Raw genomic sequence first — 15,987 nt, 5'->3', positions numbered from 1 at the left:
GCTCAGACACAGCCGGGGCCCCCGGAACTGGCCGCCACCCAGGCAGCTGCCCAGAGAGCCGGGGAGGGGGCGTCAGGGTCTGTCCTCCCGGAGACCAGGGGGGGGCGGGGCTGGTGGTAGAATCTCCTCACCCCTGCGCTCTCGACACGCCCACAGCAGTCTGGCCACTCCCTGGGGCCGTGGACACGTCCACTCCCTGCCGGCAAAGGCACCCAGCAAGGGAGCGACAGCTCGGGGCACCCACCAGGTGGGCCACTGGCTTCGAAGCCGTGTTCGGGGGGGAGCCAGTCTGGACGCTCAGCCTGGAAACCGAGTCGGGGAGGACCCCGCGCCCTGCACGGAGGCACCGACCACCCAGGGCTCTGCACCGTGAGAAGAGTGTGTGGATCCCCTTAGCTGGGCGACAGCTGGGCTCCCTTTGCTGTCCACCCCCGTGTCCTGCCGCAGGCCCCAGTGACTGACCAATCCCTCTGCCCGCTGGACTCACAGGTGAAACACGCTAGACACGTCTGAACATGTGTCATGAATGAAACGTGCTCGTGGGCCCGGTCCTGTCCCCCCAGGCCCAGAGCCTGGACGGGCTGCAGGGCCCCGTCACCCCCGGGACCCTCAGTCCCACACGCTGAACGTCGCCCAGGGCCCCTGAGAGGCTCCGGGTCTGCAGGGCCCCATCCTGCTGCCTCCCGCGCCAGCCGACCCCATTCTCGGGAGGTGGCCGGAGTGGCAAGGCCCCCGGGTCTCCGCCAGCGCCCGACAGACGCCCAGTGCCCTTGGCCACGCCGCTCTCCATTCTCCCGCGACCACCCTGACACACCTCTGCCGTGTTCTCCCGTGACCACCCCCTGACACAGTGCTCTCACTGTCTTGGGGATGGGGCAGGGACTCTCCAACTGGTGCTCAGAGGCCCTGGACGGCCACTGAGCATCCCCGCCGCTCTGGGGAGCACTGGGTGGCACACGGCAGTGCTCTGGAGTCACACCCCAGGGTGCTGGGTTCACACTCGGGTCCTGCCCTGAGCACGAGCCACGTCCCAGCCCTGCACGGGGTCACGTGTCCGTCTCCTCCCAGCCCTGTGCCCGCCCACCTGCCACGGAACCCAACCATCCGCCCTCCCCCACCCCAGCCTCCCGTGACAGCGGAGTCCTCGGCCTATTTTCACACCCAGGGAGCTGGCCCCGAGCGCACAGCTACACACATGCGCACAGGTGAACATGAAGAGACCAGGTATCAACACGTAATATGAAACACGCCCTCGCCGAGGGCTTCGGAAACAGCATGTTCCCGGGAAGGTGATAAAACACCAACGGTGACTTCTGTGCACTGTCCGTCCCAGGCCTGATGACCGCCGGACACTCTCCCTGGGTCGCTCCACCTGTCCCCCGGGGCTGTGCCGCACATCTCTCACCTGCCGCGACTCGGGGTCAGAGACAGGCGCATCCCCGGAGACTACGCGGCTTGGTGGGCCCCGCCCAGAGGCAGGGGGCGGCAGGGGGCGGCAGGGGGCGGCAGGGGGCGGCAGGGGGCGGCAGGGGGCGGCAGGGGGCGGCAGGGGGCAGCAGGGGGCAGCAGGGGGCAGCGGGTGAGCAGCCGGGGCGTGTAAATCAGGGCCACTCGCTCCCTTCTCGGTCTCCCGTGGCAAGGAAGGTTCCGGCAAGCAGGAGTCCTGGGGAGTCGAGTTCCGAGTTTCCTACCCAGACCTCGGGGACGGACGGGGGCACCGCAGGGAGGTGGCTGTCCCGGAGACTTTGTTCTGGGTCCCTGAGGGTGTGTCCCCGGCCCACAGGAGTCAGGGGCTCAACAGCCAAGACCCAAGGCCGGCTGGACCAGCCGCCACGGGCCCGAGCCGTTCCACGCGTGTCAGGTAAACCTGTCCTGCGCGTTTCAGAGAGAGCCATGCTGCGGTCTCTAGCCGACTCCGTCTCGAGCTCGGCCACGGAGAGCGCGGCCCCTCCCGTGTCTCCGCCGGGTGATCCTAGTAATCGGGGGTGGTGCAGTTCACCTTCCTCAGCGCCTTTCATAACACGCGGGGACGGAGGCGCAGGACTGCCACCATCTGCCTCTGAAGGCCCACGTGGGGCCTCCCTGCGTGCTCCCCGCACTCAGAGGAAAGCACGCGGACGCCGAGGGCAGGGCACGATCCGGGAACCGCCAGACAACAGAGACACCCAGGGCCGGGGCGAGCAGGAGCCTGTAATCAGGCTAATTTTATAACAAAGCCACAATTTAGATTCCACGGGATCGAAGCAAACGGATGAGGTCTGCTCATGGATTAAGCTTCAGACTGTCAACAAGATTCTGACTAGTAGACAACAGGGGAGATGTAAATCGCAACGGAAAACAGAAAACGCTTCCTTATTCCACAGGTCAGAGAGAAATGGAAAGGGCCCGAGTAAGGAAGGCGAACGGGGCACGAGGAACAAAACAATACGCGGTGTAAGCCTTTAAATTCGATCAAATCACGGGAACCTAGATGGGGGAATCAGACAAACAGTTCAAGGCAATTAGCAAGGCTCCATCCTTAAAGGTCTTTCAAGCACGGGGAGGGGAGGGGAGGGGAGGGGAGGGGAGTGGAGGGGAAGGGAGGAAAGGGGAGGGGAGGAAAGGGAGGGGAGGAAAGGGAGGGGAGGGGAGGGAAGGGGAGGGGGGAGGGGAGGAAAGGGAGGGAAGGGGAGGGGAGGGGAGAAAAGGGAGGGGAGGGAAGGGGAGGGAAGGGGAGGGGAGGAAAGGGAGGGGAGGGAAGGGGAGGGAAGGGGAGGGGAGGGGAGGGGAGAAAAGGGAGGGGAGGGAAGGGGAGGGAAGGGGAGGGAAGGGGAGGGGAGAAAAGGGAGGGGAGGGAAGGGGAGGGAAGGGGAGGGGAGGGGAGGAAAGGAAGGGAAGGGGAGGGGAGGGCAGGGGAGGAAAGGGAGGGGAGAGGAGGGGAGGGGAGGGCAGGGGAGGGGAGGGGAGGGGAGGAAAGGGAGGGGAGAGAAGGGGAGGGGAGAGAAGGGGAGGAAAGGGAGGGGAGGGGAGGGGAGGGGAGGGGAGGGGAAGGGAGGGAAGGGGAGGGGAGGGGAGGGGAAGGGAGGGAAGCCGCCAGGCAAACGCGTCAACCACAGACTGAGCCGCTGCGGCCGAGGGCCCGAGGGCCCTGGACACCGGGATTCTCTGGAGGGAACAGAGATGAGCCGGCAGCGGGGCCAGCAGAGCAAACTGCTCACGCCCCGTCAGTCTCCTACAGACTCCAACCTCGCGTGACCATCCCGTTTCTCCTGCCCCACGTGCCCCAGCACGTCCTCTGCTGTCTGGGCAGAGAGCGGGGCACAGTCCCGTGAGCACCTGCCGGCCCGTCCGTTCCAGCGCAGAACCAGCTGCTCTCCACAGGGCAGCAACTTCCCCACAGCCAAGGCCACACGTGCTGAGGGTGTCTCACGGGAAAGGGCGGCCCCCTGCACGTCAGCCCACGCAACCTGCCCGCCGCCACACCAGGGGACACAGGGTCTACCCAGGGATGGGCGACAGGAGCAGGGCCACCTGGGAACCACACGGGGTCTCCGTGGATGAGACACAGAAACAGGAGACCACGTGTTGCAGCCGCACACGTGACTCAGGAGTACAGGCCACATTACGTGTCCGTGGACAGACACGACACGCCACAGCTGGGATGTGGGAGTCAAAGGTCACGTCAAACCCACAGAGGACACCTGGGAGCGAGAGGGCATGCTCACGACGCCGTGGGCCAGAGGCCACGTGCCACATGAGACTACGGCCACGAGGGATGCCACACGTGAGACACGGGAACCCAAGACCGCACAGCCTCTCCACAGAAGGAACCAGGGGCAGGAGACTACGTGGGGCATCACAGACAAGAGGAAGACGCCACAGGGGGCAGACACAGAGCGAGCGGCCACGGGGCCACGCACAGGCCAGGCAGAGAGCAAGTCGTGTGGTGTATCTGAGGGACGCGGAGCAAGAGGCCATGTGGCCTTTCCCTGGGGGAGACACGGCAAGCAAACACAAATGCATCATAAGTCACCATACTGGGGCTGGAGCGAGAGCACAGCGGGGAGGGCGTTTGCCTTGCACGCGGCCGACCCGGGTTCGATCCCCAGCATCCCATATGGTCCCCTGAGCACCACCAGGAGTAATTCCTCAGTGCAGAGCCAGGAGTAACCCCTGTGCAGAGCCAGGTGTGACCCAAAAAGCAAAAAAAAAAAAGTCACCATACTGTCACTGTCACTGTCGTCCCATTGCTCATGTATTTGCCCAAGCGGGCACCAGTCACGTCTCCATTGTGAGACTTGTTGTGACTGTGTTTGGCATATCGAATACACCACGGGGAGCTTGCCGGGCTCTGCCGTGCGGGCGGGAAACTCTCGGTAGCTTGTCGGGCTCTCCGAGAGGGGCGTAGGAATCGAACCCCGTCGGCCACGTGCAAGGCCAACGCCCTACCGCTGTGCTCTCGCTCCAGCCCGAGTCACCATACTGAGTGCCGGCACAGCACGCTGTTTCAAGTCTGTAACTCTTTTGGGCTTTATTGTGCTCTGTGTTGGGTGCTCAGGGGTAGAACCCAGAGTTCCAGGTTGCAAAGCTCTCGCTGTTACCCCCTGGCCCTACTCATTTACTGGGGGGCGGGGGGACTCCAGGCACTGCCCAGAAGCCCCGGGAGCTACTCCAGAGACACGTGGCCAAAGAACCTCAATCCTCGGGCCCTGCAGTGCTGGAGCGCGCGGGGCTGCCCCGTAGGCTCTGGAGCACGTGCAGGGTGGGGCCGCCCCAGCCACCCGCCCTGGACAATGACTTCCGCACAGCCCATCAGCACGGCGCCACCTTCAACAAGCGCAGCAAGACAGCGACGCTGGGAGCCCGCGCTCTGCCCACCGCCTCCCACGCAGCCCCCGGGCGGTGTTTGCCGTCTGCGGAGACCGAGTCCCCACACGGCACAGAACGCCTTGTCTGGGTAGGGCGCCAACCCATTCTTCCTCCGGAGCCTTAACCTAAACGTGTTGATTTAAGGAGGCCCTTTGTAAGAAAATGACTAAAATTTGTAAAAGCTCATTAATTCAGAAGAGCATCATTCAGAAGAGGCTTGAATACCAGAAATGCGTAAGAGAAAAGTGCTCATTTGGGTTGCCGCACATGACATAAATCACAATACACTGGTAAATGGCTCCTAATAAAGAATCGAGTCCAATTAATGGGACCATGAATTCAGCGCATCCCGTGCCCCGCGCAGGCTCCAAAGCTGCGCGTTTCCACCAAAGCGGAGACGGGGGGACGGCAGGGGAGGCACAGAGGGAAGGGCACCGGCCTCGCACGCAGCCGACACAGGCCCAAACTGCCGTGTCCCGTACGGTTCTGGGTCCAGCAGGAGTGATCCCTGAGCACAGAGCCTGGAGAGAGCCCTGAGCACCCCTGGGTGGGCCTCCCATGCACACACGTGCACACACATGCACACACACGCACACACGTACACGCACACACGCACGCACACGCACACACGCAAAAAGGGAAGTGGGAGAGAAAGTCTGGGCGGTGAGGGAAATTCTGACGAACGGTGAGAGGGACCCCAGGTGACTCGCCCGCACCCGCCTCACGGCCACCGGACTCACAAACACGACCCTGCGCGGGGCCTCGAGCCCGGTGGGCGGGTGGGGACCCTCGGCGTCTCCCTCGGGGTCCCCTGAGCGCGCAGTTCCTTGGCCGAGCAGCAGAGGACAGGAGGCGGCCGTGGCAAACAGACAGACGCACGGCCACTCTGTCCCCCTTCCCGGCCGGAGAGCGCAGCGCTCCACCCCAAGGGCCCGGCCGAGCACTGTCCCGAGGGCTGTGCTTTTGTCTCCTCATGTCCACCCACGGGAAGGAGCACCCATAGGAGGGGCGGCCTGGGGAAGCCCGGGGCCGTGCGTGAGCACTGATCACGAGCACTGATCACTGTGCCGAGCCCCGGCTGCCCTCGTCCTATCCACAGCGGCCCTCCAGGGCGGGTGGCGGGTCACTCACAGACAGACCCCCCCCCCGCAGAGCGACGTGACGGTGCTGGGGGCAGGGCGGAGAGTGCGGGCACCCGAGGGCCCTCTCCGGCCCGACACGGAGCTGGCGCTCAAGGCCAGTCCTGGCCGTGGGGACACGCGTGGTGCGCCCTGCATGGCTCACGGTTCCCGGCTCGGGTGCTCTGGAAAGTCACGGCTGCCCCCGGCCGGGCGCAAGTAGAGGGGCCTGCCGCAGACTCGCCCCCAGGGCCGTCTCGCACCCGGTCAGCAGCACAGCCGCGCCGGGCCCGATTCATCTCCAAGGCCGGGCCAACAGCCACCAACGGTTACTCAAGACAGCAGCACCCAGATTCACGTTAGGGGTGAGAGGGACCTCCGGCCCAGAGGACACAGATCCCTAAGACCCAAACGGACGGCAGGGGCCCAGACCCCGGCCTCCCGGCAGGCACACGGCAGTGCTCAGGGGCCGAGTCAGGGCCGGGCTCTGGCCCAGGAGTGCACGTCTGCATCACGGCCGTCGTTTCTGTTGTTGTTCTTCCCACCCAGCGCCCCGCACTCCTGCAGCCCCCGTGACCCGCCCACAGCGACGGGGAGCCCAACACAGGTTTGGAGCCGGAGAGACGAGCAGGCGGCAAAGCACTCGGCAAAGCACTCGGCACACAGACGCTCCGCTCCCAGGCAGCTGACTTCGCTGGAGGGAGCCAAGGGGCCCGTCGTGCCCGTCCAACAGCCAGGCACCCGGACCAGCAGGGTCCACACTCACCAGGCCGCCCAGGCAGAGCTGCAGCCCCGCTGTCTGACGAGCAGGCGTCAGAATGTGCATCTCGGGGGCTGCAGGCTACAACCAGGCCGAGACACGGGAGCGTTTCCTCTTCCAGAGCATGAAGGCTGTTGACCTGACTCCGAAGGCCTCGTCCAAGGAGTTCCTCCCACCCCTCCCGCGCGGCCCACTCACACGCGGCCCCTCCAGCCCCGCCTCTGCCGCGCTGCCGTCCTGCAGGGCCAGGCCCCGGCGGCCTCCCCCGCGCTCTCCGCAGCGACCCCGGGCTCCCGGGCCTGTCAGGAGCCACAGCCACCAGCAGGCGCAGCTGCGGGCAGTTGCCGGGTCAAGTGGACTCCGAAGGCCGGGTTCTAATCCCACAGCAATGCCGTCAATAGAGAGCTGCCCTCACCCCCAGAGAGCAGGACGGACCTGCGCTGTCTCATACGTGACATGCACACACACACATGCACATGCATGTTCACACGCACACACGCACACACATGCACACACACGCATACCCACACACAGGTGCGCACACAGGCACACATATGCACACAGACACACACATGCATGTACCCACACACACACAAATACAGATGCACACACATGTATGCGCACACACGCATGCATGCACACGCACACGCCAGCACACAGATTCGGGGCGGTGACTAATCTGTCTCCGGCAAGGTCCATGCTCTGTCCCGCTGGTTCGAGAGACCCGAAGGCAGTGACAGGCATGGGAGACGCCCCCCAAGTGTCCTCCGGGCCAGCGCTGCCTGGGGGATCTCGGCCCAGAGCCACCACCAGGCAGGGGCCGCCCACATGTGGGTCTCCCCGGAGGTCTCTGGCGGGTCACGGCACCTCCTGGGCCAGTGCAGGGCGTGTGGGGAGTGGGGGACAGCAGGTCCTGCCCAGATGGCCGCACAACGCTGAGCAGGGAAGGTGGAAGATACACGTGTGGAGGCAGGTAAGTGCTCCCAGGAAAAGTGCTCGGGGATTTCCCAAGCTAGAGGGCAAGCCTTCTCTGCTTCAGCCCATCAGATGGCCAAGAGCACCGTGTCCAGGCACCCACCAAGGACCCAGAATGACTCCATATCTCTCTCTCCCCCCCACCATTCCCTCTCTTTCCCTCTCCGTCCCCCTCTTCCTCCCTCTTCTTCTCCCTCCCTCTCTCCCTGCACCCGCCCTGGGCAGGTCTGCCCACAAAGCTGCGGTGTGTGTGAACCCTCAATGCCACGCCCAGCCACAGCCAGCTCCTGCCGAGGGAGGAGGCACGGTGGTACCCTCGGGGCTAGGGGCCCCAGGCCTGGACTGGGGGGGGGGAAGGGGGGCGGGGAGCAGAGGCCACAGCGGCACTGAGACGGGAGCAGGAAGAACCAAAGTGGAGATTCCCTCCCCCGCCTCCCCGGTGCCTCCCGGGTCTCGTGACCTCCCAAACCAGAATCGGCCCCACCTGGCGGAAGTTCACCCTCGAGCTGCGGCAAAGGGTGGCGCTCACCCAGCTGGGTGAGAGGGGCGCGTCCCTGGGGGCTCTCGCTGCAGGGCAGACCCCGACGGGGCTCCTGCCCGCTGACGGCCCACGCCAGTCTGATGGGGGAGGCAAAGTGCCAGCAGGGAGTGAGCTGCCTGGCCCCTGGCTGGGCGGGGGGAGGGGCCGACAGCGGGGGTCTCAGTGTGCGGTGGGTGGACGGCAGCCCGGGCAGGGGGTGCCCAAGGGGACGCCATCCGCACAGGACAGTCGGGAAACAGGGACAAGACTGTGGCGGGGAGGTGCCAGGTGAATGTGTCATTTACCCAAATCTGCCACGTCCATCTCTGTGCTAAAACGGGTCGTCGGACACACGTGCACACCTGCAGCGTGTGTGCGAGGCTGCCCACGTGCCAGCCTGGGACCTGGGTCCCAATGACTGTCCCTGCAGGTCCTCCCGGCCCACGCTGGCCCAGGGGCTCCAGGAAGAGGAAGGGCAGCTGAGGGGCCACGTGCCAGCGGCTCTGGGCAGAAGAGGCCTCGCAGGGGGGACAGCGCCCGCTCACCCCACGTTCCTCGTCTGAGCGCGCCCTGGAGAGCCACGGGCGGGCGGGAAGGGCTGTGCCCATCAGAGCTGGGCTGTGCGGGGCCGGGTCGGTGCACCTGCCCGTGGACAGGCCCTCACCCCGCGTCTGACTCTCCCCGTTCCTGTGACCGTGGACGGAGCCTGTCTTCTCCATGATGTCGTCTGCCTTTCTCACAGGAAGAAAGGAAAGAGGGGGCAGCGCGACAGCACAGCGCGGAGGGCGTTTTCCTTGCACGCGGCCGACCTGGGTTGGATCCACGGCATCCCAGAGGGTCCCCCGAGCACCGCCAGGAGTGATTCCTGAGAGCAGAGCCAGGAGTCAGCAACCCCTGAGCATCGCCGGGTGGGACCCAGAAAAGGAAAGAAAAGCTCGGTCCAGAAGGTCAAAGAAAGCAACCGAGGCAAAACCAAGCAGTAAATCCGTTCCAGAGCCCGAGGGCCGGGTTCCAATCCCAGCCCTGCCCTTGCGGGTGCGTGGGTGGGTGGGGCTGCTGGGCCACCCTGGCCAGCCTCGTGAGCGAGTGAGGGCGACTCTCTCGACCGCGTGGCACACGGCAGCGGCCCGGTTCTGGGAGACGGGCCATCTCCACCTCAGGGGTCCTCGGTCCTCAGTTTCCTAGACCTGCCCCTGTTCACCCAGGAGCAGACAGGCCAGGAGACGGCCCGAGAGCCGAGTGCTAAGCGGGGCCCCGGGGCCCTGAACACTGGAGTGACCCCCGCCCGGCACTACAGCAGCTCCGGGCACCCTGGCAGTGATGCACAGACCCAAAACTAAGGAAAGGAGGTAGGGCTGGAGGGAGCCTGCAGGGTGGAGGCGCTCGCCTCCTGGGCACGGCCCGGGCAGAGCCAGGAGTAAGCCCTGAGCACCGCCCTCGGGGCCGGCCGCCCCCCAGATGAAGTCCCTGGCAGGTCGGGGCCGGAGAGGGGAAAAGTGCCCTCTGCTGCACACGGAGGGAACCGCACGCAGACGGCCCAGGTCCCTGCCGCTCCCTGGACAGGTCCCCCTGCTGGGCCCCGCTGGACAGGACTGCCCAGAGCCCAGTGCACACGGCACGGGCACGGGCCTCCTCCTGTGGCGGCAGCTGCCCTGCCCGCAGCTTGTGAGGCCAAGCTGGGCCCGGGGAGGGGGCACGGCCAGGTCACCGCGGGGGTGGGGGGGAGCAGCAGGAACAGGAGCCAGAGTCGGCCCAGCCCAGGCCCTGCAGCACCACAGAGCCAGCCCCTGAGCTGCCAGCCTGCAGCCCGGGCTCCCTCAGCCCCATCCTGGGCCACAGCTCCCAAGTCAGTGCTCCCCAAACTCAGCACCGGGGACCGAGTCTCCACTCTCCCTCCACAGACACTCTGCCTCGCTCGGGGAGTCCTGAGGCGCCGAGGAACCCCACCCCACCCAGCGGAGACCCCCATCCGCCTGAGTCTGGAGCGGGGACGGGCTCTCCCCACCAGCCTCGGACAGGAGACACGGCAGCTCTGGGCGTGCCACGGTCTCACAGCGCCAAAGACTCGGCACAAAGGCCAGAAAGCGCGAAGCACCCGCCGAATCCCGCAGTGCCCCAGAACCACGCGGATCACGGTGCCAACTGCTCAGTTCATTCTTCAGTTCATTCCACTGCACATCCGTTTCCTGTGCAGTGACTTACAGACGCGGCTTAGCGATGGGTAACTTTTCTTTTAAGTATGATTAACTTTTCTTCCGATAGCAAACAATCAAAAATGAATGAAGACCAGTAAGTGAAGGCAATCAAAACAGAGACTTAGGGGAGATTAAAGCAAAACTCTCCGTGTAAACAGACATCGCTCTGTTCCCCAAATGAAATGTTTATTCCATTAAAATCATGTACCATGAGATAAAAAATAGATGGCCGCTAATGTGCGTGCTCTCTGTGCTTCCAATGCAACAGAAGGAACCAAGGGGCGACCGCCTCACCAAGGCCGCCAGGAGTGAGAACAATAACCAGAGTTTGCAGCAAGAACCTGAATTATTCAGGTTACTTTTATTTTTAAGACCTACATCAAGGTAACAGATGTTCCGTGTAACTTTCAAGAGATAAATTCTGGCCTTAGACGTTGTTTCATAGGGGAACATCAGAGGTACACAGGAGTAAATAGGGAAGCCGGAGAACTGGGACCCGGAGATGATTTTGAAGAGACGCAAGGTGCATTACAAGCGCGCCCTCCGGGTCTCCTCCCGCGGGCAAAGGCACCAGGGCCCCCACGACCCCTAGAGACAGCTCGGGGCTCGGCCGGGGAAGGTTCCCATTGGCAAGCGAGGGCGGCGGCGCTGACGTTTCCAGGGCCCGGCCAGCAGCGCAGACAACAGGTCACTTATCTTCCGGGGAGCTCGAAAGGTCAGGGACCCGTGCTCGGCGGGGTCCAGGCGGTAATATCCTGCCTTCTCCGCGGCTCCGGCCGGCGGACGCCAGTGGGACCCAAGCAACAGAAAAATCAATAATCGCCGGTGACAAGGGGAAAGTCCTCTGGGGCGCGGGGCCCGGGAGGGCCGGGCTGGGGGGGCCGCTCTGGGACGCCCCGGCGGGAGGTCCCCGCGGGAGGAAGGTTGGGGTGCGGTGGGGGTGCGGCCGGGGGCTCCGGGGGAGACGCGGCCGCCGGTCATCGCTGCGCCCTGGGGCCCGCGGCGCGCTCACACCAGCCCCGGAGCGCCGGGCTCGGCGGCGCGGGCATCGCGGCTCCCGCAGCCCCCGGCCAGCGCCGGGCGCGCCTCCCGCCGGCCCAGCCCCGCCGGCCACACGGTCACGTCCCGCCCCGCGGGGGACCCGGCAGGAAAACTAGGAAAAGTTCCCGAAGCGCCGGGAGCCGCGGCAGGGAAGCCGCCGCCAGGGCGCCCGGGCCCGCGCACGCCGCGGTGGGCAGCTCCGGGTCCGGCCGGGCGCCGCGCCCGGGACGGCGCGGAGCGGGGGGCGGCAAAGGGGGGCGCCCGCTGGCGGAGGGGTGGCGCGGGGGGCGCGTCCCCTGCACCCGGAGCTCCCAGGCTGCCCGCGCCCCCCGCACCTGGAGCTCCAGGCTGCCCGCGCCCCCCGCACCTGGAGCTCCAGGCTGCCCGCGCCCCCCGCGCTCGGGGCTCCCAGGCTGCCCGCGCCCCTGCACCCGGCCCCCCACGCCGCCCGCGCCCCTGCACCCGGCCCCCCACGCCGCCCGCGCCCCCACCACCCGGCCCCCACGCCGCCCGCGCCCCGCGCCCGCTGCCAGGCTGCGCTCCCCTCGCGGCGCCCAAACTTCTGGGCTCGGGAGCGGCGGCGGCGGGTGCCGCGGTGCCAGCAGCCCCGGCCGCGGGGGTCGCACCGGCTCCGGGCGCCGAGCCCCCAGGCCGCGCCCCGCGCACTCACCTGGCCCGGCGCGGTGGCGGCGAAGCCTCCTACTTGCCACCAATCCCGGGGTGCAGCCCCGCGCGCCGCCGCCGCCGCCGCGTCCCCGCCTCGGCCCGCGGCGGCTCCCAAAACCCGGCGCCGCGGAGTCGGCTGCGGCGTCTCGGCCGGGAGGGGCGCGGGGACCGCGAGGGGCGGGGGCGGGGCCGCGGGCAGGGCGCGCGCCGGCCGCGGGGAGGGGTGCGGGAGGCGGGCGCGGGGCGGGCGCGGGGCGGGCGCGGGGCGGGCGCGGGGAGGGGCGTCCGGAGAGGGGCGCGGGGAGAGGGTGCCAGGAGGGGCGCGAGGAGGGGGTACCAGGAGGGGCACGGGGAGGGGGCGCGGGGCGGGCGCGGGGAGGGGGCGCCTGGAGAGGGGCGCGGGGAAGGGGTGCCAGAAGGGGCACAGGGAGGGGGCTCCCGGAGGGGGGCGCGGGGAGGGGGCGCCCGGGGAGCGGCGCGCGCGGCGGGCGCGGGGCAGGGGTGCGGAGAGCGGGCGCGCGCGGGGAGCCCGGGCATGCTCAGTGCCGGCGGGGACGGGCCGCGCGCTCCCGGCGCCGCTCCTGCCCGCCCGCGGAGAGGGTCGGCGGTGAGCCGGGAAGGGAAGGGTGCCCGGGGGTCCCCACCGCGGCCCGAGGCTGCGCGCGTGGTGCCCTGGCGGGGGTGCCCCGGTAGCGGGGCGCCTTTCCCTGCAACCCGAGTCTCGGGCACGGGAGGCGCGCCCGGCCCGAGCACCCGAGGCCGGCTCGGACCCGAGGAGCCGACGCCGCTATTTGGGGGTCTGAGAAGCGTCTGCGGGGGGTGGTGGGGTCGGGGACACTGGAACTTGCCGAGCCGGGAAAGGAGCTGCGGGGGCTTCGGCCACTGACCTCGGGCAGCGGGAGACGGGGCTGGCCTGGCTCGGGAGAGCGACAGCGCCCACGGCGTGTCAGGGCGTCTGCGGCGGCGCTGGCCCGGCGGGACCGGCCACCGCGGGCATCGTGTCTGCGTCCGGGCCGCGTGCTCGGCCGCCCGCGCGCCCCCGAGCCTCCCCACCGCGCGCGCGCGCTCCGCCGCCGCCACCTCGGTGGCGCCCACCTGCCGGGCCGCTGCCCCTGCCCGGAGGGTCCCGGAAAACTGTCTCCAACTACCGCCGGCGGCACCCGCCGCCTCCTGCTCTCGCGACGGACGGAGCTGCCCAGGCGTGTGTCTGCACCTGGGGCTGAAGGTCCCGAGCCGAGAGCGGGCAGAAGCCGGGCAGGAGACGGAGCGGCAACGCGCACGGGGCCCAGGGCGAAGCAGGGGTGAGCCCTGAGCACGGCCGGGTGTGGCCCACCCACCCCCCAGTAGGAAGCGGGCAAAAGCGGTGCCGGTGCCATTGCGCCGGAATTTTTACCATTTTTAAGTCAATGAGAAGGACCCGCCCTCTCTCGGCTGCCTAATTTTGGAGAGGCCTGGAAGGCCCCCGGCTCGGGAGAAGCGTTTCTCCGGGAAACGAGATTCCGCCAGCCCCGGTGTTGGGTACCCAGGCCCAGGCTGCCTGAGAGGGTTTCTGCCAGCCAGCACCGACTGTGGAACACCTTCGGATTATTTTTGTGCCTCTAGACTATTAAAAATAAAAAATATATGTATGATATTTTTCGGGAAAACATAAAAATAAGAATGTCTGGCGAGAAGTTACCCAGAAAGTACTCCTACATATGCATGAGCCAGAGAAAAGTAAATTTTTAGCCTCGAAAAAAATTTTAAAGAAAAAAAAAACAATGAAAAAGTAGGTTGTCAGATTTTCCCACAGAGACGACAAATGGAAGGGCTTTTCCAAGTTGGATGGAGATTTCGGGCAAAGCCCCTGCGCGGGGCCTCGGCTCCAGGCTTGGCTCGGGCGAGGCGCCCCGCGGCACCCGCCAGAAGCCGCTTCCTTCCCACCTGCAGCCCCGGGCTGAGCGGACTGCGGAGCCCGGCGCCCGCTCCACGGAGCTGAGCGGTTCCCAGCGCGCAGTCCTGTCTCTCGATCCAGTCCTTTTCTTCCAGCCTGCAGGGGAGACTAACTCCACTGCCTGCTCGGCCAGGAAAGCGTCCTCTCCCTCCAGCTCCCCGTGCAGGACCCGGGATTGCTCCCCTGAGAGCCCGCCCCTGCCAGGAGCCCAGAATGGTTTATTTTGCCGACAACATCCTCACTCCCGCGGCCCCGTATATCCGGCACCCCGGCCGGTGTCAGTTTCTCGCCCAGGGAAGCGTGGCTGGGATCCTCTGGAGGGAAATGTTCCAAACGAATCAATTAAGGCTGCCAGCAGCAAGTTCCATGCCACGGCGCCGAGTCCCCTGCCCTCTCTCCCTGCATCAATGGATTATGGGCACGAGTGTCATTTGCAAATAATCATCGTTATGATGCAGCCGAAAACTCCCCCTGTATGCGTGGCCTCCGTGGCACCTACGCTTGGAGCCACGGTACTACCCCCCCACACACACCCAAACACACACAGGGCACCCTCTGAAAAACAATTTCATACACAAATGTGGAGTTTGACTTCCAGGTTTTAATATCAGAGTATCTGTGAGACACAAGGTCACCTCTGAACGCTCATTAAACCCTTCTGAATGAGGAATGATAACTGTTAGGGGAAATCAACGCTGAAATGCTTTTGACTTTTTGGAGCCGGGCGGAATATGGCATCAGCTTAGACTGGGGTGCAACAGTTCTGGGGAGGGGGAGAAAGGGCCCTCGCCCCTCCTTCCTTTCTTCCACATTGCTGGGGGGGGAGCAGTTTTTCTATAGAAGAGGTATGAAGAGCAGCACAGAGAAGAAATATGTTTCTTCTGACCACATCTGATTTGATTCAATTTTCTTACACCTGAATCTGGTGGGATTAAAACAACCCTGCAAACCAACCCCTTTGTTCCACAGGACTCCCGAGTACGGCGTCCAAGGGCAGGTGGAGCTGTCTGTTGGGTGAGCCCCACCCGACTTTTTATCAATGGTTGGTGTTGTTTTGGACTGTTAGACGCCCGGCTTGCTCGCAGGTACGGAGTATCACTAGCATGCCAGCCCGTGTCCAGACTCGCTCAAATGCATGGGAACCGAGTAGATGGGAGCGGCATTTGCAAGGGGATGGTGCCACGGGGAGGCAGACGTGTTGGTGCTGAGGCCAGTCTCATGCCCCCCCCCTCCTGGGTGCCCAGGCAGGCAGGCGCCCACCCAGGTCCCGGGGATCCTGGAGATTGTCTCCTGGTGACTGACGGGTGTCAGGCTTCAAAGGAGAGGCCAGGAGTCACAATGGTCACCTGGGGAGAACAATAACCCACAGAAGCTCATTGAGTCACCCTGGAAGTTGCCTCAGAGCCCGACAAAGCAGAGGCTTGAGGGGCTGTGCCAGCCCCTCCCCCACCAGGAGGCACAATGAAGCAAGATTAGGAATCCAGTGGGGTGTCCCCTCACCCCATCCCTTTTCATTAGCAAAACTAAAGGTCCCAGAGGTTTGCTCTCAGAGTTCTGGTCCCAGGCTGTAGGCCGCGGTGGTATGTGGAGTCCAGCAGTGAGCAAGCTGCAGTGAGTCCTGCCCAACAGGCTTCCCAGGCAGGCCTGAGGAGCTGAGGTTCCCTTCAGAGATCTCTGCCAGGCCTGTTTGGCGCCTTTCCTAAACACGGGGAGACGCAGTGTGCTGCTCCGTCTCTTATCTGGGGGTGGAACCCTGGAATGTGGGGTGCGAGGCAGCCCCTGAACCCCTGAACTATCTCCCAGCCCCCAACCCAGCAAGGTCTGGGGCCACTTCCTGTGCATTTGACCAATAGCTCCAAGTTCCATGTTCAGGCTCAGGGGTGCTGAGACCCCGAGGGCCACGAGGCAGTGTTGGGGGTCTCCAGGGCCAG

At 65.7% G+C, this 15,987-nt stretch overlaps 1 protein-coding gene across 7 annotated transcripts in view; it reads right to left on the bottom strand.

Moving 5' to 3' along the window:
• LOC101557906 (contactin-4) overlaps positions 1-13,394 on the bottom strand; it is a 584,043-nt gene extending 570,649 nt beyond the window's left edge. For 2 of the 7 annotated variants that reach the window (XM_055136077.1, XM_055136083.1), the window contains exon 1: positions 12,128-12,246. The gene's annotated coding sequence lies outside the window, so the exon portion shown is untranslated. Of the gene's footprint in view, positions 1-12,127; positions 12,257-13,010; positions 13,115-13,218 lie in introns of those variants that run through there. The other 5 variants (XM_055136085.1, XM_055136079.1, XM_055136080.1 and 2 more) reach the window with 5 other exon arrangements.
• Positions 13,395-15,987: the final 2,593 nt, after the last annotated feature.

The sequence above is a fragment of the Sorex araneus genome, chromosome 4, assembly GCF_027595985.1.
Source record: "Sorex araneus isolate mSorAra2 chromosome 4, mSorAra2.pri, whole genome shotgun sequence".
NCBI classification, from domain to species: Eukaryota; Metazoa; Chordata; class Mammalia; order Eulipotyphla; family Soricidae; genus Sorex; species Sorex araneus.
Note: the sequence above shows the minus strand (reverse complement) of the source record. Positions and strands in the feature narration are given on the sequence as shown.